We start from the raw sequence: 27,178 nt of genomic DNA on the forward strand, positions 1-27,178 counted from the left end.
CCACCGGGGCACCTTCCTGGCGTGGAAATTGCGAGAGTTAAGTAGTGCCTTGCAGGAGGCTGGGTTCCTGCGGGCTCGCTAGGTGGTTTCTCTGAGGAGCCTCTGCGGCATTGCGCTCTCACCTTGACCAGAGGGTGCTCCAGCCAGTACTCCCGGGCTGAGGTTAAATGCAGTGAGCTAGTCATCGAATTATGAGGGCAAGAATTCGCTATGGTTATTGGAATGCCATCTGAAGCCCTACTGTTCGGAATCCAGTCCTGTCTTCACCGCGTTCTTTGGTATGCTGGGGAAGTTACTTCACCTCAGTTCCCTCCTTTCTAAAGTACAGAAAATACCACAGTAGTGCAGTCTCACAGAGGACGAAATGAGATAGTGCCAAAGACCCAGCCTAGAGTAAGCATTCATGAACTGTTAGCTGTTATGTTATTCATCCACATAGCACTAGCGCTTAACTGCCAGCACGCAGTGGACAATACGTATTTGTGGAAGTAATGATTGTTAGAGCTACAGATGAGAAACTTTCTAAAGGGCACGCAGTAATTAACGGGAGAGGTGAAACAAGAATTCAGCTCTAATTACAAGTGTAGAGCTCTCTTTCCGCTAAATATGTGATATGTCTTTTAAAATTCACGTTTGTGGAAGAAAGAGCTTTATGCTAAAAAGCATACATTCTTACAAGTTTTTTAAATGTACTGTTAACAGAGTACATCCAAATATCTTTGGTGACAACACAGGCCTAATTTCCTAAAGGCACATTTTTGAGTATTGGCAATGACCCAGTTTAAGTGGACTGAAGTTTTCAGGAAGCACTGAAATAATGAACAAATAGAATAGATTTTAGGTGATTACTATCCTGGCAGCACTACCGTGAACAAAATTAGCCCCCTGCCTTCAAGGAACTCTCAGTCTAGCAGGGAAGAAAGACATCAAACAATTCATTACCAATGCATGAACTGTGGTGGTGGTATGTTCTGCAAGGGAATATAGAGATGAATTTTAGAACTAGAAAAGAGCTTAAGACTGCAGAGTATCTCCACTATATTTTGTTAAATAATATATATTGCCTATTGTCATATATTATTGTTGGTGCAAGTTCCTGTGCCCAGAGCATGGTGAAGCCAAACAAACTGAAACGTCGAAGTTTGGAGCAGAGAAAAGTTTACTGCAGGGCCCTGCAAGGCCACGGGGGGAGTGGTTCGCAGGGTAATTGAGGAGCTTTTGCACAGTTCTCTGATTGGCTGATGATGAGGTCATGATTCTTAGGCTCTAGGAGGTTTGGGGGCTGTGTTCTCAGGGTCATCAAGTAGTTAACATTTTCCACTTGGTGGGGGGGATTTTCACATTTGTAAAACAAGTAAGGAAATAGGCATCTGAGGTGGTTATCTAGGTACTTCAGAGAGGAGGTAAAGCAGAGGATATGGAGGAAGGGCCAGTCCAGGGAAAGCCCTATAGGGGCTTGCTCAGTTAGATTATACGTGAATAAACGTGTATGTATATATATGTACATAAGTGAAACAAGTTAGAGAATGTAATATTATATTTTGGTGAAAACAAAATTTTATATATGCGCACATATGTTTGCTGAGTTTGTATGAACAAGGGGAGTTAAAATCTCAGCAGGCTTATTAATATTGATCACATCAGGAGGTCGAGGTGCGGCTGATTAGCTGATTAGTTTTGTCTTTATACATCCTCGTATTGCTTTTGTTTCACTGGTTATGACAACATTTGTTATTTTTGAGTTTGAAGAACAGCAAATAAAGGGATCTTTAAAATTAGAGGGATAAAATGAATAAGAAGGAAAGATACCAATAAAAATACCTTTTAAAGAGTGCAGAGAGCCAGTCTCTCCTTGCAAAAAGGGACCAAGGAAAGACAGAAACGGCACTCAAAATTCAGAGACAGTGACAAGGAGACAATTTTTTTTTTTTTTGTCTTTTTAGGGCGGCACCCATGGCATATGGAGGTTCCCAGGCTAGGGGTCAGATCAGCTGTAGCTGCCGGCCTACACCACAGCAATTCAGGATCCAGGTGGTGTATCTGTGACCTACCCACTGAGTGAGGCCAGGGATTGAACCCTCATCTTCATGGATACTAATCAGGTTCATTACCACTGAGCCACAGTGAGAACTCCCCAGACAAGGAGACGATTTAAAATGCTGCTTCTTTGCAGGTTCGATCCCTGGTCTTGCTCAGTGGGTTAAGGATCTGGCGTTGCCCGTTAGCTGTGGTATAGGTTGCAGGAGCCGCTCAGATCCTGCACTGCTGTGGCTGTAGTGTAGGCCGGCAGCTACAGCTCTGATTCGACCCCTAGCCTGGGAACCTCCATATGCTGTGGGTGTGGCCCTAAAAAGATCAAAAAATAAAATAAAATGCTCCTTCTTTCTAGTACAGGAAAGAATACCAAACTGAAAATGCTGATACAAAATGCTCTGAAACAATAAACCATGGGATTTTCAACACCAGAAGCACTATTGATGAGAAATGGTCTAAGAATCCAGTTCTCTACTTAAAGCAGAGCTTTTGCATCTGGAGTGAGGTGATTGCAATCTTAAAATGACTTTCCACATTGTAACCCTAATTAAAAAAATATATGCAGTTAGTTTCTTCTATTTATAAATATTTGGCCCAGCAAACCCACGTCTTGTAATCTCTCCTTCAGAAATTAAAGCACCAGCATATAAGGCTAAATGTATGTCATATGCATTGTTGTTTGTAATAGTGGGAAATATCCATCAATAAGAGAATAGTTGAATTAATTACAGTGCATCCATATAGCATATAAGCATAAAATAAACAGTTTATTTCAGCTGCACTAAACACTTAACACACTAACCTGAACCTTGTTTGGGGTAGGGTTGCTTTTGAATTTGATTGCCTTCATGTACCCAGCCAGTAAGGCAAAACTGCATTAAAAACTGACAACACTGCATTTTTGGTGAAGCCCTCCTGCCAAGTGCATGCATTATTTAGTATGACAAGTCATTAATTTTTAGTAATTGGTGATCACTTTCATGTGAACACTCACATTTTCAAAATCTGTCCAAAGGCCTTTGGGAAATTAACATTGCTTTCCACAACAGTTCACTGGAATAATAAATATTGAAGAAAATCTAAAGTGGATTGTTTTCTGCATAACATCTTTTTGGAGGGTTAAAAATGTCTTCTATGTTTACTGAAATTAATACCTGTAATATATGTACCTCTTTTGCCCAGAATTTGACTACTGTTCATCTTCAATAAACAAATTCCCTTGTCTGAGCAAATTCATTATTTCCATTTGAGTATAGATTGGTCCCTAAATGAACCTCACTTGTGTTTTCAAGCATATTCATGCTTGCAATCTCATTTCAAAATGTTTTTCCATTTGATGACCATCTGGAAGCGTTCTTTTTTTTAATTAACAAACCCATTTGCCTGCCAACAAATATGTATTAATGTTTACAATAGGTCAGGAATTGTGTTAGATACTCTTTTCTCAAAACCCTTTGTATTATGAGGGATTTCAAACATACACAGAAATAGAAACGTATAATGAAGTCACACGTACTATTTAACATCATCAACTCTAAGCCAGTCTTGTTGCATCTATACCCTTTCCACTTCCCTCCCTTCCAGATTATTGTGAAGCAATTCTGGGACATGTCATTTCATCCATAAACATTTCAAAATGTATCTGTAAGAGATAAGGCCTTCTTTAAAAAAACCCAACAAGACCACTAGAAAACTAAAAAGTGATTAATTCCTTAATATACTTAAGAAATTACTTAACAGTGTTCAAATTACCAATAATATCACAAATGTCATGATATTTTAATAATCTGAATCAGAATCCAAATAGTCTACCCACTGTGATTGGTTTTGTCTCTCTCTCTTTTTCCTTTTTGGCTGTCCTCAAGGCATGTGGAGTTCCTTGGCCGGGGATCAGATCTGAGCTGAAGTTGCAGCCTGTGCTGCAGCTAGGTCCAGTTAGCTGGATCCTTAACCCACTGAGCAGGAACGCCAGGGTTTGTGTCTCTTAAGTCTCTCTCTCTCTCTCTCTCTTTTTTTTTTTTGGCTTTTTAGAGATGCACTTGCAGAGGTTCCCAGGCTAGAGGTCAAATTGGAGCTGTAGCTGCTGGCCTACACCACAGCCACAGCAATGCAGGACCTGAGCCGTGTCTGCGATCTACGCCACAGCTCACAGCAACGCCAGATTCTTAACCCACTGAGCAAGGCCAGGGATCAAACCTGTGTCCTCATGGATACTAGTCGTCCAGTTCGTTAACTACTGATCCATGATCGGAATTCCTCTTAGGTCTCTTTAGTCTATAGGTTTCTTTCTCTCTGTCCCCCCCCCACCCCAGGATATTTCTTTGTTGAAGTCTGGTTATTTGTCTTGTACATTTACTCACTGTCTGGTGCAGATAACCTCATTCTGATTCCTTTAGTATGTTTCTCTGTTCTTTTTGTTCCTTATAAATGGGTAGTTGGATCTAAAGTAGGGTTGCCAGATTTAGCAAATAAAAACACAGAGTAGGAGTTCCCGCTGTGGCACAGTGGAAACGAATCTGACTAGTAACTATGAGTTTGCGGATTTAATCCTCAGCCTCTCTTAGTGGGTTAAGGATCCAGCAATGCCGTGAACTCTGGTATAGGTTGCAGGCATGGTTCAGATCCTGCATTACTGTGGCTGTGGTGTAGGCCTGTAGCTGTAGCTCTGATTCAACCCATGCTTTGGGAACCTCCATATGCCATGGGTGTGGCCCTAAAAGAACAAAACAAAAAACCTTCAGGATACCCAGTTAAAATTGGATTTCAGATAAATAATACTTTTTTAGTGTGTCTCAAACGTAGCACATGGGACATAGTAAATATTGCATGGCCTATGCTTACACTAAAAATATTTGTTGTTTATCTGAATTTCAGTTTTAACTGGGCATCCTGAAATTTATCTGGCAACCACTACCCTAATCTAAAACCTTTGTTTGGAGTTCTCTTGTGGTGCAGTGGTTTAAGGATCTGGTGTTTTCACTGTAGTGGCTTGGGTCGCTGATGTGGCACGGGTTTGATCCCTGGCCTGGGAACTTCCACATGCTGCTGGAGCAGTCGGGAAAAAAAAAAAAAAAAAAACCATTGTTTGATTTAGGTTCAATTTTTTGGGGAAAGGTGAATTACTTCTTGATGATGGTGTGTGCTTCCTTTGGGAATATTATGTCTGGTTGTCTTTATTATAGCTGCCATTGCTGCCTAGATCCACCATTCGTTAGGGTTGCAATATGGTGATCTTCTAATTTTCCAAGGCTTTTTTTTTTTGGCCGTGGCATGGGGCAGCCTGATGTGGGATCTCAGTTCCCAGACCAAGGATTGAACCTGGGAGTCAGTAGTAGAAAAAATAAAATCCTAACTGCTGGACCACCAGGTAACTCCTCTAAGGCATATTTTTTGATTTTTTTCTGCTTTTTTTTAGGGCCACCCTTGTGGCATTTGGAAGTTCCCACGCTAGGGGTCAAATTGGAGCCACAGCTGCAGGCCCACACCACAGCCACAGCAACACCAGATCTGACCTGCACCATAGCTCATGGCAACACTGGATCTTTAATTCACTGAACAAGGCCACGGATTGAACCCAAATCCCTGTGGATACCAAGTTGGATCCGTTTCTGCTGTGCCACAATAGGAACGTCCTCCAAGGCATAGTTGTAAGACAAGTTTGGTGTAGTGATTAAGAGGTCAGGCTTTGGCATAGGAAAGACTTGGTATGAGCTCTGGCTCAGCCAGTTTCTTAGCTGTGTGACTTAGGACATGTTGGTTTATTTCTCTCAGTCTTAGCTTCCTCACCTGTAAAACAAGGCTAATAAAATTATATGTATGTCGTGAGATTTTTTTAGAGGATCAAATGAGTTAAGGTATGTGGAAGATTTAGAACAGTGTCCAGCACACAGTAGGTGCTCCTAAGAGCTGTCTATTATATATTGAAGAATTAGAGCCTTTCTGTGAGGATGGCTTTCCCACCGTGGATATGAAATTTAATACACAATTTACAATCTCAAAAAAAAGAGCCTTTCAAATTCAAGATTCCCCAATATTAAAAACTTTAAATCCTCCATTCAGCACTTAAATTATATTTTCACATGGTAAAAATTATGAGAAAGATGTACAGAATGAAAAGCCTTTCTTACTTGTCCAGTGCTTTGCAGTTAATAATGGCATTCTTCACATGAATCCATTCTTTTTTTGTTTGTTTGTTTGTCTTTTTAGGGCTGTACCCACAGTGTAGGGAGGTTCCCAGGCTAGGGGTTGAATCGGAGCTGGAGCAGCTGGCCTACGCCACAGCACATCAGAGCCGAGCTGCATCTTTGACCTACACCACAGCTCTCGGCAGAGACAGATCCTTAACCCACTGATTGAGGCCAGGGATCGAACCCGCAACCTCATGGTTCCTAGTTGGATTCGTTAACCACTGCGCCACGACGGGAACTCCGAAGTTCTTGTTTCTTTCTCAAACTACACCCTCCCTTTCCCCATCCTTGGTCTCTTTGTCCTCTTCTGAATGTAGTTGTTCCCCAAGGTTCTGTCCTTGAGTCATTTTTATTATTGTATCCTTCCCCTTTAATATCTACTCATTAGCTTCTTCTATTCAAATAGCTTCAACCCTTCCCTTTGGGAAGATGATTTCCAAATATTTATTTCTGGCTTCTACCTCTTGAATTTTTGACTGCAAATTTCAATTGCCTGCTTGATGTTTCCATATTGCTGTTTCAGACAGAATCTTACTTTCAGTGGGTCTCCTTATCTAGATCCTGATTTTAACCAGTCAGCTATATAAATCAAACAACATGGAGCCAACTGAGGAAGTTTGAGTGTTTACTGATGACACTGAAGGCTTGAAAACTTCCATATGCTGCACATTTGGCCCTAAAAAGCAAAAATAAATAAAGGCTTAATGTTACCTTATTTATTTACTTATTGTCTCTTTTTTAGGGCATCACCCACAGCATATGGAGGTTCCCAGGCTAGGGGTCAAATCGGAGCTGTAGTCACTGGCCTACACCACAGACACAGCAATTATCTTTAACCCACTGAGTGAGGCCAAGGATCAAACCCGTGTCCTCATGGGTACTAGTCGGGTTTGTTACTGCTGGGCCATGATGGGAACTCCCTAATATTACCTTTTTTAGATGGATGAGATAATTATATGTGGCTATGTAAAGAATATCTTTCAGAAATACCAAAATGTTGATGGATAATATCGTATGATGTCTGGAATTTACTTCAAAATAATCCAGTTGGGGAAAGAGTAACTGTATTGATGAGAAAAAAGATTGGCTACGAGTTGATAATCCTTGAGCCAGGTAATGGGTATATGGGATTTCAATATCCTATTGTCTCTCTTTTTCTCTCTGGATATTTGCATAATAAAACTAATAAAAGCTTAAATAGGCCCCAAACCAAATTGATTAACCTTGCCTACATCCATCTCCTGACAATAATTTCTCCTTATCTTCCTAGTCACTTATTACGAAAATGCAAAACTTGATTTCTTCCTTCTCCCTGACCTCTACACCCAGTCAGTTGCTAAGTTGGGCCAAGACTACCTTCACTGTAAATCCTGCTTCTTTCTTTTCTTTCCTGTTCAAAGTGCTACCACTCTATTAAATCCCTAAGTACTTCTTGCCTGCACTAGTGTAATAGCATTCATAAATTTCTCCCCGTTTCCAGTCCCTCCTCACTTGGTGCATGTAAAACATCTAGCACAGTGCTTGGTACTTAGTCCCTTCTACCTTTCTCCTTAATCGTGAATTCATCCTCCTTCCTGAGGCCTGCTTTACCCGCTGATGATATTTCCCTTCCCTGAGACTGCTCCTCACTCCTTTTCACTCTTTTTTCTCTTTTCATTCACACCCTCAACATATGGAAGTTCCTGGGCTAGGGATCAAACCTATGTCACTGCTGTTGCAATGCCAATCCTTAATGCACTACAGCAGGCTGGGGATCAAACCTGTGCCACCTCAGAGACAATGCTGGATCCTTAACCCCCTGTGCCACAGGAGGAACTCCCTCACTCCCTTTCAGAATTGCTTTCTTCCCTATCCCTCCTAGATCTTGAAGCCTCACTGTTGCCTCCACTTCACCCGACTGCTATGCTTTGTGGATGAATTGTGTGTCTGAATAAAGACTGATTTCTTAGTTCCAAAGTTAGAGCAGGGGAATTCTCTGGTGGCCTAGCGCTTAAGGATTCAGCAGTGTTGTCACCTCTGGCTCGGGTTTGATCCCTGGTCTGGGAACTTACCCATACTGTGGGCAAGGCCAAAAAAAAAAAAAAAACCCCAAATAAAAATACCCCCACAAAGTTACAGCAGGATTTTTCTTAGCTGTAGATGAGTGGAGCCCTTACGTACAAACAAAACAGGCATACTAAGTGTGAGAAAACCAAAATTTAAAGCTGCCTCTTGTTCCCTCAACTCGGTGGAGAAGAAAATGGAACATTTCTATCCAGAGGGATCAGCTTCTAGATCCAGGAAGGGTAGGGTAAAAGCCAGTGGCAAAGAAGGGGCTAGGTGGATATTATTTCAGCAAATTGGGGACTTCTGGAGGAAATACCTCTTACCTTGTGTGGCTAAGGGAAGTTGAGAGGAGCTGCCTCCAATGGGTCTCACAGGGACAGCATCAGCAGTATGGGTTGGGCAAAGGCCCTGTGGCTCAGGGCTGTCCCAGAGAAGTGGTTATAGAACCCTTACCTTTGGTGGACTGGCTGGGCGTAGTTCTGTCTGTTAAGAGAGCAGCCAGGCATTCAGGGGCTGGACTAACCAAGCACAAAGAACCTCCCTATCCTTTAAAAAGAAAATGCTATAAATCAATCACATTCTTACATTTTAAGCATAATGCTTGCAACTAAAACCAAACTTCTGTATTATAATCAAGATGCATCTGCTTGTTTTATCTTTAAGGCCCACAGGCTTCAACTAATTTAGGGGACCATCTGGTGAGAAAGAAAGTCTTATTACAAAGCGGTATTTGTTTGCAGCCTCAGGCATCAGAAGGGATTGTTCTGGGGATCCCAACCAGTTTCCTGTGCCAGCGCCCAGTGCTCCTTACCCTGCCACTTAGGTAGAAAGGCACAGCTCTTGGAGTCGGACAAGATTCAATTCCTCCTCCAGCATTCACAAACTGAGTGTCTTGAGTCACAGGATTTAAGAGGTTTGAATTTCTTCAGTTTCCTTATATGTAAAATGGGAATTAGATTATACCTGAAGTTGCCAGGAATATGAAAGGAGATAAAGTCTCCCAGAGGGAACCTGGAAACGTTGCTTCCTTTCCCTTGATCCATAACTTAATCCTCCATCTTATTCCCTTTGAGCCTTGCTCTTCTTGCCTTCTTTGCCCAATATCCACTTTCAGATGTGTAGATGTGGGCATGCTTTTACACAGATCTTTGAACAAAAGGTCTGAAAAATAAGTTTTATTCAAATACTGTTATATGTTCACTTCTATAGAAGGTAAAGATTGAAATGGAATTGCCTTGGGATATAGTTGTCAGAAGGCAGTTTTGCCTCTTCTGCAGTATGCTAAATAAATCTTGTTTTCAAAGTCCTTCTGTCCTACATTTAAGTAGTTGAAGGGATGAGACCAGTTAGCTGGGACAGATGCCAGTTGCAGCTCAGGGACAGGAGGAGAGGGAGTTAGAAAGCGGGTTGGTTAGAGATGGAGAATCTGGGAATGGGCATGCTTTTATTTTTATTTCTTTGTTCATCTTCTATATTTTATTTTGTTTTCTATTTTATTATTTCTGCTCTTATTTTTATTGTACCATTCCCCTTTGGATTTATATGGATGTTCTTTTTTTTCTTTTTAAAACTTTTTTTATTATAGTTGATTTACAGTGTTCTGTCAGTTTCTGCTGTATATATATACATTCTTTTTCTCATATTCTATCATGTTCTATCACAAGTGATTGGATATAGTTCCCTGTGCTATCTAACAGGACCTCATTGCTTATCTGCCCTAAATGTAATAATAGTTCAGGATGCTTTCAGAGTCTAACTGGGTAACAGCTACTTTAGGTGACAGCTTTATTTCAAGTGAAACTATTGATTTGTCTGTATTCCTACTTAGATTTCTAGGAATCTAAAATTTACTCTAAATCAGGAAACAAACTTAAAAAGTGATAATTGAATTTCCTCTAAAATTTCCTCTAAATCAGGAAACGAACTTAAAAAGTGATAATTGAGATTGGCAGAGTGTAATAGCTGAAGCCGGAACTTCATTGCACTATTCTCTATACTTTTGTGTGTGTTTGAAAATGTCTGTAATTAGAAGTGTTTTGTTTATGTGACAATTATGGGACAATGGAGATCACTTAAGAACAGTTGAGTTTTTTTTTTTTTTTTTGTTCTTTTTGTCTTTCTAAGGCGCACCCATGGCCTATGGAGGTTCCTAGGCTAGGGGTCGAATCAGAGCTATAGCTGCTGGCTTACACCACAGCCACAACAATGCAGGATCTGAGCCGTGTCTGCAACCTACACCACAGCTCACGGCAACACCAGATCCTTAACCCACTGAGCGAGGCCAGGGATCGAACCCGAGTCCTGATGGATGCTAGTGAGGTTCATTAACCACTGAGCCATGATGGGAACTCCCAAGAACTGTTGAGTTTGATGTCATATCAGTAAAGCTACTAGAGGATATTTGACCCAAAAGAACTCCTTAGAGGAAATACAGTGATTTCTATAATTCTTATCTAGCTAACTGGATTTACTTAAAGGATTAGAATAGCATGCTGATAAGACATTTGATGGATATAATATAAATTGGCCTCAAAAAGTTTTTTTTTTTTTCTTTTTAGAGCCATACCTGTGGCATATGGAAGCTCCCAGGCTATGGGTAGAATTGGAGCTGCCGGCCACAGCCACAGCAATGCCAGATCCAAGCCTTATCTATGACCTACCCTTCAGCTCAAGGCAATACTGGATCCTTAACCCAATGAGCGAGGCCACATCCTCTTGGATACCGGTTGGGTTCTTAACCCGCTGAGCCACAAGAAGAACTCCCCTCAAAAAGTTTTTAACAAGATGTCAAGAGTATTATTTTTTTTTTGGCTTTTTAGGGCCACACCAAGAGCATAATGGAAGTTCCCAGGCTAGGGGTTGAATTGGAGCTGCAGCTGCCAGCCTACATCACAGCCACGGCAATGCTGGATCCAAGCTGTGTCTGTGACCTACACCACAGCTCATGGCGATGCTAGATCCCCAGCCCACTGAGCAAAGCCAGGGATTGAACCCTCATCCTCATGGATACTAGTCGGATTTGTTTCTGCTGTGCCATGACAGGAGCTCCCAAGACTACTGTTTTTAAGGGAATTGAGTCATTGTAGAACTGTGACCCCATTTCCTCTGAGTAGATGTCACCTGAAAAATAGGAAACACATAGAGATAAAGAAGGTTAAGGACATTATTTTGACATTTTGAAAGCATGATTTCTTAGGAATTGCAGGAAAAATGGGGGGCTAGTTTAAAAAAAATCTTTATAGAAGATTCAAAGGAAGGAATGCACAGTGAAATCTCCAAGTGGACAATTACATGAAACTTTCTGACAATAAAAAGCTTAGCTGATGGAAATAAACCATAAGGGGCTCGCATGGGTATGTTCACTGGTAGCTATGAAGACTGGCTTTAATTGTTGCTCTGAGTTGTTGCTAAACTACTTAGGGATATTCTGAAAACCTTGCTTGGAAAGGCCCTAGGCATGAAGACTTATTATTGAATGACCTAACAATAATTCACTCATGTAAATGTACACATATGCGTTTGATACTAGACTAGCAGCTGGGATTGATTGTGGATCACAGGAGAACAGATTTTTTTCCTGCTATGATTGGCATTTTCAAAGGTAGGTACCTTTATATAGATACTTGCAATCCATCCTGTTAGGCCGGGAGTGGGTGTACAAGTAAAAACTAGTAGGGGAGAAAAATAGTCTGCCCTCAGAGGCTTTCTCTTCCCTTCAGGGTGAGGATTGCTAGGCCTGCTGACAGTGGAAAAATGAGTCAAAAGCTTCCTTGTTGAGAGGTTTTACCCTTCTACCTGAAGGAACAAAAATGAAGTAGCAAGTTCACACATGGTGGTAGTTGCAGTGCAACACATTTCAGGAAGAGAGCTGAAGGGGCAAGCTATAATTCTGATAGGGCCAGCTATGTAATTTGCAGGACTCAGTGCAAAATAAAAATGTGGGGCCCCTTGTTCAGGAATTATTCAGTATTTCAAAGTAGTGACAGCAGAATATTACATATGTGGATATGTGCTCTTCTAAGTGTGGGATACTGTGTGATAGCACAGGTTGTATTGTTGTAGTCCCACCAAGCTGACCTTACTTCTGGGCAGTAGGAATAATGATAACAAAAATTCAGAAGGTATAATAGAAAGGTATAAATCAGAAAATCAAGATCATCTAAAGTCGCACCACCTAGAAATGACCATTTTTTTATATTGCAGAGATTTTTTGGTATACATATACATATATAGATACATATTGTACAGGTTTTTTTTGGTGTGTGTGTGTCTTTTTAGGGCCGCACCCTTGGCATATGGAAGTTCCCAAGTTAGGGGTTGAATCAGAGCTGTAGCTGCCGGCCTACACCACAGCCACAGCAATGTGGGATCCAAGCCACATCTGTGACCTACACCACAGCTCATGGCAATGCCAAATCCTTAATTCACTGAGCGAGGCCAGGGATCGAATCTGAGTCCTCATGGATACTAATCGTGTTCGTTAACATGTGAACTCCCAAACAGGTTTTTATACTATGGAGATAGTATGTTAAAAAAGAGATAAGGCCTAAAATGGAGTCGCTTGTGCTAAACCCATGCTGCCAAACCAAGACTTAATACTTAACCTAATTCCAGTTTCAGCCTCTCCCAGAAATGTAATCTTAACTAGTCAGTCTGGAATTTCCTGGTCAGCACTAATGTGATAATCCACTTGTTAGACCCCTGCTGCCCTGCTCCCCCAGAGGAATGTGATCTTGCCTGAAATAGTCCACTCTTTGCTAGTAACTTCCTTATCCCTCCCTCCTTCTGCTTATAAAATTTTTCCATTTTTGTACAGCTCCTTGGAGCTCCTTTCTGTTTACTTGATGGGATGCTGCTCAATTCATGAATTGTTGAACAAAGCCAATAAGATCTTTAAAATTTTGTTATTTAACAGATTTGGTGGCAGCAGTGAGATTGAAGGAGACTTCTGACAGCTTCAGGGACAATGAGAAATACAGGCCCAATGCCCTGTGAATCCTTTGAGTTCTTTGTCTTTTTTGAAGTTTCTGAGGGCCACAGGTAAGTTCCTCTGGGTTCTGAGCTCTACCCTCTTTGCATTGAGCTCCCAATCTAATTGTCTTTCTGTAGCTTTCAAATTAGGAACTTCTGGTAGTTAGATTACAATTCCCTATTTGAGTGGAAACTCCAGACCCTGGTTCAGTCCCCAGATTCCATGCTGGGGACTGCTGGCAATTCAGTCAGTAGGTCCCCACTTTTTTCTTTTTCTTTTTTCTTTTTTTTTTTTTTTTGCTTTTTAGGGCTGCACTCGGGGCATATTGAGGTTCCCAGGCTAGGGGTCGATTCTGAACTATAGCTGCTGGCCTACGCCACAGCCACAGCAACGCAGGATCTGATCTGTGTCTGCAACCTGCACCACAGCTCACGGCAGCGAGGGAGCCTTATCCCACTGAGCGAGGCCAAGGATCAAACCCACAACCTCGTGGTTCCTAGCCAGATTCATTTCCACTGTGCCACGACAGAAACTCCCATGGTCCCCATTTGTTTAGAATCCCAGTCTGCAGTCCGCATATGTTAGGTTTGCTGGCTCAGTCCTTTCCCCAGTCCCAGGTTCCCCACTGGGAATTGGCAGTGGTGCACAGGGCCTTCTCTTGGCCAGGCTGCAGAAACAGTTCTTGGTTCTTGCTGGTGTGTTAACGTGCACATGTTCGTTTATCTTGTTTTGTGTAGATAAAGGCTATTGCTAATGGGAATCTCGGAAGCCAAAAGTCAGAAAATTGGTGTGCATGAGTCGAACACTTCAAATCTGATGGAGCACTCACTACTTAACTCTAAGACTCCTGTGTTAGGATACGTTGATAATGGAGTGGTTACCCACCAACCTCACGAAAATTTCCATGCCATGAGGTACACTGTAAAATACCACACAGTCCCCAACTCAGCAGCACAGCCCTCTTAGATATTACAGTAATCTCATATCTGCAGTTTCACCTTCCATAGTTTCTGTTACCTCTAGTCAACTATGGTCCAAAAATAATAAATGGAAAATTCTAGAATAAACAATTAATACATTTTAAATTGCACATTGTTCTGAATAGTGTGATGAAAACTTGTGCTGCCAACTCCATTCTGCTCAGGATTCACAACCACTGACATACATTGTCTGCTCCTGACATCCAACCAGCGACATCATTGTGGCTTGATGATCCAGGATCACCTGAAGCAGATGATCATCCTGACATTTTATCAGAAAGTCAGCAGTAGTGTAACACTACATCACAACGCCCATGTCATTCACCTTACTTCATCTCATCACATAGGCATTTTATCATCTCACATCATCACAAGAAGGTTGAGTACATAAGGTATTTTGTAACAATAAGGTGTTTTGTGACAGAGACCACATTCACATAATTTTCATTACAGTGTATTATAATTGGTCTATTTTATTATTAGTTATTATTGTAAATTTCCTACTGTGCCTAATTTCTTTTTTTTTCTGTGAATAACATGTAAATTTTATTTTATTTTATTTTTTTAAATAATTTTTTTTATTTTCCCACTGTACAGCAAGAGGGTCAGGTTATCCTTACATGTATACATTACAATTACATTTTCCCCCCAGCCTTTCTTCTCTTGCAACATGAGTATCTAGACAAAGTTCTCAATGCTATTCAGCAGGATCTCCTTGTAAATCTATTCTAAGTTGTGTCTGATAAGCCCAAGCTCCCGATCCCTCCCACTCCCTCCCCCTCCCATCAGGCAGCCACAAGTCTCTTCTCCAAGTCTATGATTTTCTTTTCTGAGATGTTCATTTGTGCTGGATATTAGATTCCACAATGGAATACTCAGCCATAAAAAAGAATGACATAATGCCATTTGCAGCAACATGGATGGAACTAGAGAATCTCATACTGAGTGAAATGAGCCAGAAAGACAAAGACAAATACCATATGATATCACTTATAACTGTGCCTAATTTCTAAATTAAACTTCATAACAGGTATGTGTAGGAAAAAATACAGTATCTATAGGAGTCAGTACTACCCATGGTTTTAGGCATCCACTGGGGTCTTGGAATGTATCCCCTGTGATAAAGGAAGAACTGCTATAGTTTGGCTCTGAGAGGGACCCAAAAGACTTAGCTGAAAAAATGGGATTCTTAAATTCTGGAGTTAAACACTCCACCTTCTGGCACTCCTGCTTATTTTATGTCTAAGAACCATGATCCTAGAAGCCATAAACATCAACAAAAATGGCAAAATCTTACTCAAAAAACCCCTAGAACTACAGTGGCCATTGAGGAGACGTCTCAGACAAGATTTTTTAGTTAAGAGGTGCACTAAAAAGCAAGGGTTCCCAAATCAAACAAGCAGAATGGAATACCTAATTTAATTGGTATGTAGAAGTTTCCAAAGGGCTTCAAGATTCCAAAATAGCTTCTATGGAAATTTTAATGCAAAAGACTAATTGAAAAATAAAAAACACAAAAGGTATCTAAAACAACAACTAGGTCTCCTGAATTACACCCTCCTAGGTGTTCATCATCAAAATGTTGGCCCAGGGATTGATATTTCTTGTTCTATCAATGGGATAATAGAAAAGATGTTGTTCTCAAAGGTCCAATGCAAATTCTTCAACATTAGCTTGAATACCCTCATATCTACCCTATATGGACCCCCCCAGAGTTGATTAGACTCTGAAGGATTTGCCTAGTAAACTATTACTTTATTCCCTTAAAGCAGCCAAGGGGAAACTAAAGTTAAAAATCAGTCAAAAACCTTACCAAATTCTGGTGTAGATACCAGAGCTACAATCTACTTTAAACCCCACTTGGAGCATGCAGATAGGATCCTGGGAAAACTGGCAAAAGCTGGTTAAGGGTGAGAATTCTTACTAGAGTTGGCTGTCCTGGATCTGTCTATTGTATCCTGTACGGAAAGGAAAATAAAATATCTTTTGCACCCTCTTTGGGGGCACCTCTTAAGTCCAAGGGATTGTTCAGTACTGCCAGAAATATTTACTGTTTGTCCTAGATGAAACCTTACAAGATGTTTGAAAGGATTTTTTTTTCAAAAAGTAGCTCTGTGGTCAGAAGTTGGCCAAGTTGGAAGCTGATAGCTAAAACCTGATGGGGACTTTTTAAAAAGGCTTTCTCCCCCAGGCTGCAATGAAAACTATACACCCAGAGGGAAAGAAAAACCTTCTGAAGCCTTTGGGGAAGTATTTACTAAAACATTCCAAAGACAAATAGTGTTAAATCCAGAACATAGAAATATTTCAATTTCCTTCTTAGTTGGGAATCTCTGATATAAAAAGCAAATTGAAGATAATGTGGTTGGATGGGTGGAACAACCTCTGATGCCATTTAAGTTGCAACCCAATTCCTTGAGAAATCAGAAGCAACTGTCCTTATCTTACAAATCTTAGCAAAACCAAAAGTAAGGCTCTAGAAATACTTCAAAGTCTATTTATCCTTTTTACCAATACCAAAACCTCCTCTATTTATCTCAGAAGGCTTGTAAGTATTGTAAAAATTCTGGTCTTTATTTATTTTTTTGTCTTTATAGAACTGCACCCACAGCATATGTAGGTTCCCAGGCTAGGGGTCAATTGGAGCTGTAGCTGCTGGCCTACGCCACAGCCATTGCAACACCAGATCCTAGGCGCATCTGCGATATACACCAAAGCTTACACCAGAGCTCATGGAAATGCCGGATCCTTAACCCACTGAGCAGGGATTGAACCTGAACCTGCATCCTCATGGATACTTGTCAGATTGGTTTCTGCTGAGCCATGATGGGAACTCCTAAAAATTCTGGACTTCAGAGAACAAAAGTCTTTCTTGGAGGAACTTGTATTTTTTCCTTGTGCTTTTGAGATGTAAATGTTTTACCTAGTCCTTCTCTGGGAACTCTTATCTAGACCATCCCCAATTCCTGAGACTGAAAGAAAAAAGTGATGAAGGCTTTCAAAAAAATGCAAGCTGCTATAAAAGCTCTCTCGCCCAAAATCTGTTCTACAGCTTCTATAAGATTACTTATCAAGGATAAATATAAATCTAAGTGTCTTCTCCACAAATGTTAGTACAAAAGACTTTAGTCATAGCCATCTGAACAGGTATACTTACTTCAGTTGTTCTTTTATAAGCTAGTGAGTTTTACATTATCATATCTGTCTCATGGCTAAAATTTTATTTTATTTTTATTTATTTAAAGAATTATTGGGAGTTTCCATCGTGGCTCAGCAGTAATGAACCCAACTAGTATCCCTGAGGATGCGGGTTCAATCCCTGGCCTGGCTCTGTGGGTTGGGGATCTGGCGTTGCTGTGAGCTGTGGTATAGGTCACAGACATGGCTCAGATACTGCGTTGCTGTGGCTGTGGCCAGCAGCTGTAGCTCCTGTTCGACCCCTAGCCTGGGAACTTCCATATGCCAACCAAGGGTGTGGCCCTAAAAAGCAAATAAATAAATAGTAAGATAAAAGTGACCTATGACCTACCATAGCTCAGGCAATGCCGGATCCTTAACCCACTGACCGAGGCCAGGGGTCAATCCTGCATCCTCATGGATACTACTCAGATTTGTTTCCACTGAGCCACGATGGGAACTCCTAAAATCATGTATTCTTTATCATTCATCTGTCAATGGACATTTAGGTTGCTTCCATGTCTTGGCTGTTGTAAATAGTGTTGTTATGCATATTGGGGTATGTGTATCTTTTCAAATTAGTTTTCTCTGTATATATGTAATGGCTAAAATTTATTTATTTATTTATTTTTTGTCTTTTGTCTTTTTAGGGCCTCACTTTCGGCACATGGAGGTTCCCAGGCTAGGGGTCGAATCGGAGCTACAGCTGCTGGCCTACACCACAGCCACAGCAGCGTGGGATCTGAGCTGTGTCTGTGACCTACCCCACAGCTTATGGCAATGCCTGATCCTTAACCCACTGAGTGAGGCCAAGGGATGAACCTGCAACCTCATGGTTCCTAGTCAGATTTTTTTCTGCTGCGCCAAGACGGGAACTCCATTTTTTTTTTTTGAAAATTTTAGAATAAGAACTGTAAGGCCTCTTTTTGCATCTGTCTATGTTTATGTGTATCTCTTTATGTTGTAGATGTGCAGTATTTTTTTTAACCTCCAGATAATATTGCCAGGATTACTTTGTAAAGGGTTTTATTTAATTGGCTTAAAGAAAATTAAATGCCTAAATGAATAAAGTATTCATAAAATTCTCAAAAAAACTAATAGAAACTAACTCAAGTGCTTTTTAGGTTCATGTGATCCAAGGAAATATTCTGTATTAAAGATAATTTAAATCTATTGGGTTTTTTGTTTGTTTGTTTCCACCATGCCTATAGCATGTAGAAGTTCCCAGACCAGGGATCAAACCTACACCACAGCAGCAACCTGAATCACTGCAGTGACAATGCCAGATCCTTTTCCTGCTGCACCACAAGGGAACTACTCCATTGGTTTAATTAAAATAGACATGTCTTTAGAGTTATCAACATTCTCTCTGTTAATTAAAAGGACAAAGTTTTTATGAACTGTTGGTCTGTACTTGTAAGAGATTGTAAATGGCTTTTCCTTATCTTTTAAGTAATTTGCCTAGAAGATAAAGATTTGGTATCTTATCAAAATAATTTCCTGTGTTTCATGTTGTCTTTATCAAATCTTTGATTACTTAAGGAAATTGAGTCTTCTCTATCAAAAGAGCTAAGTTTTTTTTGTTTGTTTTTGTCTTATTACAATTATTTAACTTTCTGTATTTGCCTGTGAAGTCTTTGTCATTAGGCTAAATAGATAATTAAGTATTATTTCAGTGACCTATGATCCTATTTGACCAAATGTCTTTAAAATCTTTGGATATTTTTGACAGCTCTTCTCCAAAAAAATCAATTTTTTTTTTTTGCCTTTTCTAGGGCTGCTCCCATGGCATATGGAGGTTCCCAGGCTAGGGGTCCAATCGGTGCTGTAGCCACTGGCCTATGCCAGAGCCACAGCAACGAAGGATCCGAGCCTCGTCTGTGACCTATACACCACAGCTCACAGCAACGCCGTATCCTTAACCCACTGAGCAAGGCCAGGGATCGAACCCGCAACCTCATGGTTCCTAGTCGGATTCGTTAACCACTGAGCCACGACGGGAACTCCCCAAAAAAATCAAATTCTAAATGAAGTCTTTTGACCTAAAAGTACCTTTGGGATTTTTCCAGAAGGCCCCTGGAAAAGCATAAAAGTATTCTTATCTCTTCTTATAAAAAAGAGAGTGTTAAACTAATTAGGCATTTTTTGGTATGCTAAATTATATAGGAAGCATTGTCAAATAAGAAGTAGTACTCTAGGGGAGTTCCCTTCTTGCTCAGCGGTTAACGAACCCAACTAGGATCCATAAGGATGCAGGTTCAATCCCTGGACTTTCTCAGTGTGTTGAGGATCTGGCGTTGCTGTGGCTGTGGTGTAGGCCAGTGGCTACAGCTCCAATTGGACCCCTAGCCTGGGAGATGCCTAAGGTGTGGCCCTGAAATAGCCAAAAAAGCAAAACAAAACAAAACAAAAGTAGTACTCTAACCTGTATGAGCAAAGAATCTGAAAAAGAATGGATATATGTATAATTGATTTACTTTGCTGTACACTTGAAACTAATACAACTTTCTAAGTCAACTATACTCCAATAAAATTTATTAAAAACAAAAATAATAATAAAAAAGTAGTACTAAGTCTTCTTTACTGTATAGATATATGTTACGTGTTCCAGAAATTGTATGAAATTCCTGGGAATTTGATATGTTCTAGTATGTTATAATAATTCCAGCTATTATCTTAGAATGTTGTATGTTACAGAAATAACCGTATTTCCTCATCAATTCCATTGTAGTTAATGCTCATCAGATCTTTAACAGCATTTTAAAGTATTTTTATAGACAGTTACTGTTTTACTCTGATACTTTTCCAAAAGTGTTCCTGCAAAGTATTTCCATGTTCAAGGAGAGTCATGGTTCTTTCAAAGTTCTTTCTTTGACAGTTGACAAGTATAGATTTCTGGTAACTTTGAGGTCATAAAATTGAACTGGATAAGAATTTTAAGAACTAATGGAAAAACTGAATTCAAGCAGAACAGGTATTAATTACATGGGACTGAATGAACTGAAGAGGATGATTGTAATTTTTTATGACTTTTTGATTGAAACATTGCTGATTCCTTAATGTTTTATTTTTCCAGATTTAAGGAAAACTTTTCTCTTATGTTAGCTATGACATGCAGCAGTGTGGTAAAGTATACCTTTGTAAACAATAATGAAACATTTACTTTTTCTCCCTACCCAGTCCCTCCAGAATTTGGAAACTTTCGAGTAGTCTTTTTCATAGCAATATGGTTATTTGCGCAAGTTCAATAAAGATCTGTATTCCTTGTAACCAGACACAATTAGAAAAGTTGGCTTTATTATCAAGGTGACAGGGAGGTTGTATTTGAAAGAAATGTGCATAGACTCAGATATGACCAGACAGCTTTAAGGAACAAAGGTTGACTTTATAAAGCCAGTAAAGCCCCTTGGAAAAAATCGACCTGGTACCTTGCTTACTGGATCCCTGACAGCCTTACTAGGTAAGTAAGGAAGGTCACTTCCTGGCAAGCCCCAGAAGCTTGGGATGTTTGGGGAGTCTCAAGAAGGGAAGAATTCACATAAACTATAGGCAAAATCTTGGCTAAGCTTCCTGGCCTTAGAGGCTTTTAAGAGTTTAAGCTGAGATTTCTTATGAAAAGTTCCAGCAAAGCAGTGTTAAAAATAATTTATATGGTCAATCACTATTGGTGCTGCACTTATGCAAATAACAAGGCCAAATTTATTTTTTAAATTTTTTAGATTTTTTTTTTTTTGCTTTTTAGGACCTTACCTGAGGCATATGGAAGTTCCCAGGCTAGAGGTCTAATAGAAGCCACAGCTGCCAGCCTACACCATAGCCACAGCAATGCGGGATCTGAGCTGCGTCTGCATCCTACAGCACAACTCACGGCAGTGCTAGATCTCTGATCCACTGAGTGAGGCCAGGGATCGAACCTGCATCCTCATGGATATTAATCAGATTCATTTCTGTTGCTCCACAGCGGGAACTCCAACAAGGCCAAATTTAATACGCACAGATTTGTTTTATCTGTCTTGGTTAGAAAAAATGATGGTGATTGTAGAGAGAAAAATTATGTTTGCACCTTTGCAGATACCAGATTTTAGTCCCGTTAACTGTCTTTGAAGTTTTGTTATATACCTATAAACTGGACTGGATCCTGCATTCTTTTTGTTTCCTCAACTATCTGGCTACAACTCTCTAAACTAATGTTTCTAATTTTCTCACACCCTTCTGATTTGGAATCTCTAAGAACAAAGACTGCCCTTAAATTTTTTTGGAAGGGACTATACCAGGTCTTCCTCACTTACCCAGATGGCAACCAAACTTTAGGGACTTGAACCTTGGGTATACATCTCATAGCTAAAGAAGGCTACACAGGACATCCTATCCTGTGTAGACACTGGAGACCTCCACATAGCTGCCCATGACTTGGAGCCTTGACTCCATGATCAAGGTTGCTCTTAATAAGAAGATAACCTTTGATTGTTTTTTAGGTGAGTAAGGAATTGTTTGTGCTATGGCCAACACCACTTACTGCACCTGGAGGAATACTTCTGAAGTTGAAACTCAGCTACATAAGATCACTGAGTCAACCACTTAGCTTAAGAGTAACTCCTTTCTTTGATGTATTTTATTTTGATTGGTTTGGTCTTAGGGACCATGACTCTAAAGGGCACTGCAGACTTTGGGAATTGTCCTGCTTATCATAGTCATAGTAGTCTCCCTGGTGTGCCGTATTCTCTCAAAAGCTTTAAATGCATGGTTGCAGCCACCTACCACCAAGCAAATGTTCTCCCTAAGCCTGGAATGTCAGGAATAGAGTGAAGAGAATGACTGGCTAAAAAAAATTGTGAACCTGAAGTCATGACTTGTAAATAACACAGAGAATATGCAAAAACTGTGGGAACCTCAGAGTTGTAGCTACAAGTGGTACTAATGCCTTAAATTTTGATCACATCTCACAGTTAAGCTGAGAGTCTGATCAAAAGGGGGAAATTGTTAAAAAAAGATACAGTAGGTCCCAAGTGGAGTCACTCATGCCAGAAGTCACCAAACTGAGACTTAATACCTAACCTAACTGAAGTCAGTCTGGAATTTTCTGGTCAGCACTAGTGATGTAGTCCACCAGATAGACCCCTGCTGCTCCCCACACCCCCCAAAGAACAGTGACCATGCCTGAAACAGTCTACTCTTTGCTGGTAACTTCCTTATCCTTCCTCCTTCTGCTTATAAAAGTCTTCCATTTTGTACAGCTCCTTGGAGCTCCTTTCTGTTTGCTTGATGGGATGCTGCCAAATTCATGAATTGTTGAATAAGGCCAAGAAGATCTTTAAAACTTAGTTGAATTTTGTTATTTACAGGTATATTGTACATTCTCTTCCATAGCCTTTTAAAAAATGTATTACATTTTAGGGAGTTTTTCATGTTAATAAATATAAATCATTTCAGCCCTGTTTTATAGAAGTTCTATATTCCATTTAACCAAACCTTATTGTTGGGTGTCTGATGAGTCACAAATTTTTTGTTATTGCACATGATGCACATTGAATATCAATAAAGTTGAATGACGACTGAATAAGTCAATCAGTATAAAACATTTCACAGAGTACTTGGCAAATAGTAAGTTCTTTATAAATGTTAGTGTTATTTTTATATTGTCAAATTGCCCTGTATAAAAGTGAACTAATTTACATTCCCAACAGCAGCGTGAGAGGGTTCAGTTTCCCTTAATCCTTGCCAATTCTTTCAATTTTTGCCTTTTATATTTCTCCTTCTGTGAATGGCCTATTCATGTTCTTTGACAGTTCTCCTATTGGATTCTTCATGCTTTAAAGTTTTTAATTGATTTCTGTACTAGGGTTGTCAATCTTTTGTAATATGAATAACAGGTACTTTTTTCTTCTATTTTTTGTTTGATTTTGCTTGCTTTAACCACAAAGGTATTTTAAAGTTTAATACAATTAAATCTGTTCATCTTTTCCTTTAAGATTTCTGTCTTTGCTGTCCTCCTTAGAAAGTCTTTTGGCATAGAACAGGTTTGGAGTTCAGTGGTGGTGAAACCTTTCCTACCTTAGGTTAGGACTGAAACTGGTAATATTAACAGCCTGAACCCAGCCTAAACCCAGATTGGGACTTGAACCCCAAGTTTTAAATTAGAATCACTCACCCTGTGTCTGGACTCACTGAGGTTCAGGTTCTTCATGTCTCTGCGCAGAAGGAATTCAGCAAGAGACAAAGTGATAGGCAAGAAATAGATTTATTAGGGTAGGATGCTTGTGAGGGTTGCAAGCGGGCAGGCATGGAAGCTCTCCCTTGAGGATCTGGTGGGCTAGTTTTTATCAGCCAAAGGGGTGGGGGGTTGGAAAAGCCTTCCTCTTTCTTCCGGGTATCAACTCCTTAGTATCAGGTAAGGTGTGTATTCAAATCTGTGGAAGGGTTGTCCTCAAACTCTGACCCTTGGTCTCAATATGAATGCAGGCCTAATCCCACCCCCCACCCAACGACCTGAGGCAATTCTCAAGGCTCCACTAATGAAGCAAACCTGCCTTGTTTTGATGGCTTTTTTGAGCAATTTATTTACTTACAGCAATCTCCCAATGTCTCCTAAGTTTCCGTCCTTATATGTGGTCCCTTATCGGGACTTCTAAAAATACCTGTGTTTACTCCATCCCTATCAGGACCACCAGATTTCCTGAGGCTTCATTCTTCTGGGGTGTGGTGTTCCAAATTCTTCAGAATTCACACCACTAGAATACTTCAATCGTATATGGGAAAAGAATACTTTTATTAACTTTGAACTTATATGTGAAAACACAAGATATATTAATAATGAATGTTTTCTACATTCTCTCAACCCGGAAAACAGTTTTGCCTTTTTATTTTTTCTGCTTTGCTTTCTAAGGATAGTTCAGTTTTTACCAAAGCTATTCTTTTGGGGATCCAACCAAAGAGAAATTGAGTTGCAGATATATTTATTTGGGGATAGTGGGTGTAGACTTAAAAAAAATGCACAACCTGGAGTTCCCGTCGTGGCGCAGCAGAAACAAATCCGACTAGGAACTGTGAGGTTGCAGGTTTGATCGCTGGCCTCGCTCAGTGGGTTAAGGATCTGGTGTTGCCGTGAGCTGTGGTGGACGCCGGCAGCTACAGCTCTGATTCGACCCCTAGCCTGGGAACCTCCATAAACTGAGGGGTGTGGCCGTAAAAAGACAAAACAAACAAAAAACAACAAAAAACGCACAACCTGAAAGTTGAGAGTTAAATTTTATTTGGGGCAAAATTAGGACTTGAGCTCAGGAGACAGCATCTTGGTAGCCCTGAGAGACCACTCCAAGGAGGCCAGGGGGGAGCTAGGATATACAGGAGTTTTTGCAGCAAAGGGCAGGTAGCTGGAACAAAAGAGGCCTGGGGTCACCGAAATAATTCCTTTGATATGCACCTCAGCTTTCAGGGCCAGTATCCTGAGTTTTCACAGCCTGCAGGACTCACCAGCTCTCACTCTTGGAGGTGACTGCATTCACAGATGACTGTGACATTCTTTGTTTTATCCTTAAGTACAGACCTGGAGGCAGTATTTCAGATAGCTCTGAAATACCACCCAAAGAGGAAAGGGGGAATATCTGGTTATGATAAAGGTGACGGGGAGGTACATGCAGCCATACACACATCTTACATCTTACAAAAGTTTGTTGCTGGTCTCCTGAAGGTTACTACTAGTCACAAGGAGCAGACATCACCATGAAGGATTCTGGTGTTTTTCTAAAACTAGATATGAGGAGATGCAAGAACTGGGCACATAAAATCTTCTGAAAAATATCTGACTCTCTGAAGACCAGTTTTCCCAAAGCACAGAGTGCTTCACTCCTGATTTTCACCCTGAGCTTCACCCAGGGGGTTCTGCGGGTTGGAGCTGCAGTGGCTCATAATTTAATCCATAGAGGCTGATGGCAAGTGCCAAACTCCAGTTCATGTGGGATATATTTATGTGGCTTGCTATCACTTCTACATATAGTTAAGTTATTGCTGGCTGTACCAGTGTAGGAATGACTTGTGGAAACATTTCTGAAGTGGTAATTTAAGATTAGTTATTGCATAAAGAAGTCAACACATCATAAAATGTTACAGCTCACAGTATAAATGAAGTGATAGAGGTTTTCTTAAATTTTACACAATCCAGAAAATTTACATGTTATTAACCAGTGGTGAGTTGTGAAGCTGAAAAAGACTTGCCCAAACTCTCAGAAAAAACTAAATTGTTTTTCTATTATTCTCTATAGAAATTGTACGATAAAAGGTGTGTTGGATGAAGAGGTGATCAAAAGATATACAGCCAAAACCATATAGAAAACAAGGCAGCATAGAGGTATGCTAATTAGAGAGTTAATTAAAATAAAAATACTGTATTTAAGAAATTTTGGTGATGTTTGTGATATTTGTCAGCTTTAAAAGTGTGTATTTCTTATTTATTATCTGATTCTAAATAAATGTTAAGGATTATATCTAATTTTGCACTTAAACCCAATTTAACCCAATAGTATAAGCTTCAGACCCCACAAAACCTAGATCTACCACTGCTTGTAAAGTGAATATTAATGGTCATTTGGAATGCCCCTTGTTACAGATGATACTGGGTTGTCCAAACTAGTGTAGATTGTTAGTGGTAGAGCCAGGATCCAACCCTGAGTCTGTCTGGCTTCAAAGCTTAGGTTTTTTTCACTATGTAAAACTGTCTTCCTTCAGATTAAAATGTCTAATAGTCAACCAAAATATAATAATAATAATAATAAACTGAGTTCTTACTTGGTGTGAGGCATTGATATATCATATATATTTCACTTAAACTGTATAATAATCCTATTATGTGAGGTCGTACCTCATAGTAGTTTTGATTTGCATTTCTCTAATAATTAGTGATATTAAATATTATCATCCTCATTCTATATGTGGGACTTGAAGACTCATAGAAGAAATTGTCCAGGCTCACACAGCTAATAAGTATTAAAGCCAAGATTTGAATTCATATCTAAACAAGTCTAAAGTCTCAACTATGTGTAAACTGCCAGGGGAGAAAACTCTGGAGTCACTACCAAGGAAGACCCACTTATCATTTCCTTCCATCAACCTCCAGATGGGTACAGAAGATGATAGGTAATGCGTTCTCCAATCCAGATGTGAGCAGAAGGACAAGTCCTTCCCCCACAGAATTTGGTACATCAGGATACCTTGGATGCCTCCTTCTGCAAATCCTAGACAGCGTTCTTCTTCTTCTTTTTTTTAATGATTTTTATTTTTTCCATTATAGTTGGTTTACAGTGTTCTGTAAATTTTCTGCTATACAGCAAAGTGACCCGATCATAATACATATATATTCTTTTTCTCACATTACCCTCCATCATGCTCCATCACAAGTGACTAGATACAGTTCCCAGTGCTATATAGCAGGATCTCATTGCTTATCCATTGCAAAGGCAATCGTTTGCATCTATTAACCCCAGATTCCCAGTCCCTCCCCACTTCTTCCCCCTCCCCCTTGGCAACCACAAGTCTATTCTTCAAGTCCACGAGTTTCTTTTCTGTGGAAAGGTTCCTTTTTGCCGTATATTAGATTCCAGATATAATTGATATCATATGGTTTTTGCCTTTCTCTGCTTAACTTCACTTAGTATGAGAGTCGCTAGTTCCATCCATGTTGCTGCAAATGGCATTCTTTTGTTCTTTTTTATGGCTGTGTAGTATTCCATTGTGTATATACACTACATTTTCTTAATCCATCCATCTGTCAATGGACATTTAGGTTGTTT

General features: G+C 40.0%; 1 long non-coding RNA gene across 1 annotated transcript; it reads left to right on the forward strand.

Moving 5' to 3' along the window:
* Nucleotides 1-25,789, forward strand: LOC125118927 (uncharacterized). The gene is made up of 3 exons (XR_007132918.1): nt 1-278; nt 13,183-13,307; nt 25,655-25,789. It is a non-coding gene; the product is annotated as an uncharacterized LOC125118927 (long non-coding RNA).
* The last annotated feature ends 1,389 nt before the right edge of the window (nt 25,790-27,178 follow it).

This window comes from Phacochoerus africanus, chromosome X, assembly GCF_016906955.1.
Source record: "Phacochoerus africanus isolate WHEZ1 chromosome X, ROS_Pafr_v1, whole genome shotgun sequence".
NCBI lineage: Eukaryota > Metazoa > Chordata > Mammalia > Artiodactyla > Suidae > Phacochoerus > Phacochoerus africanus.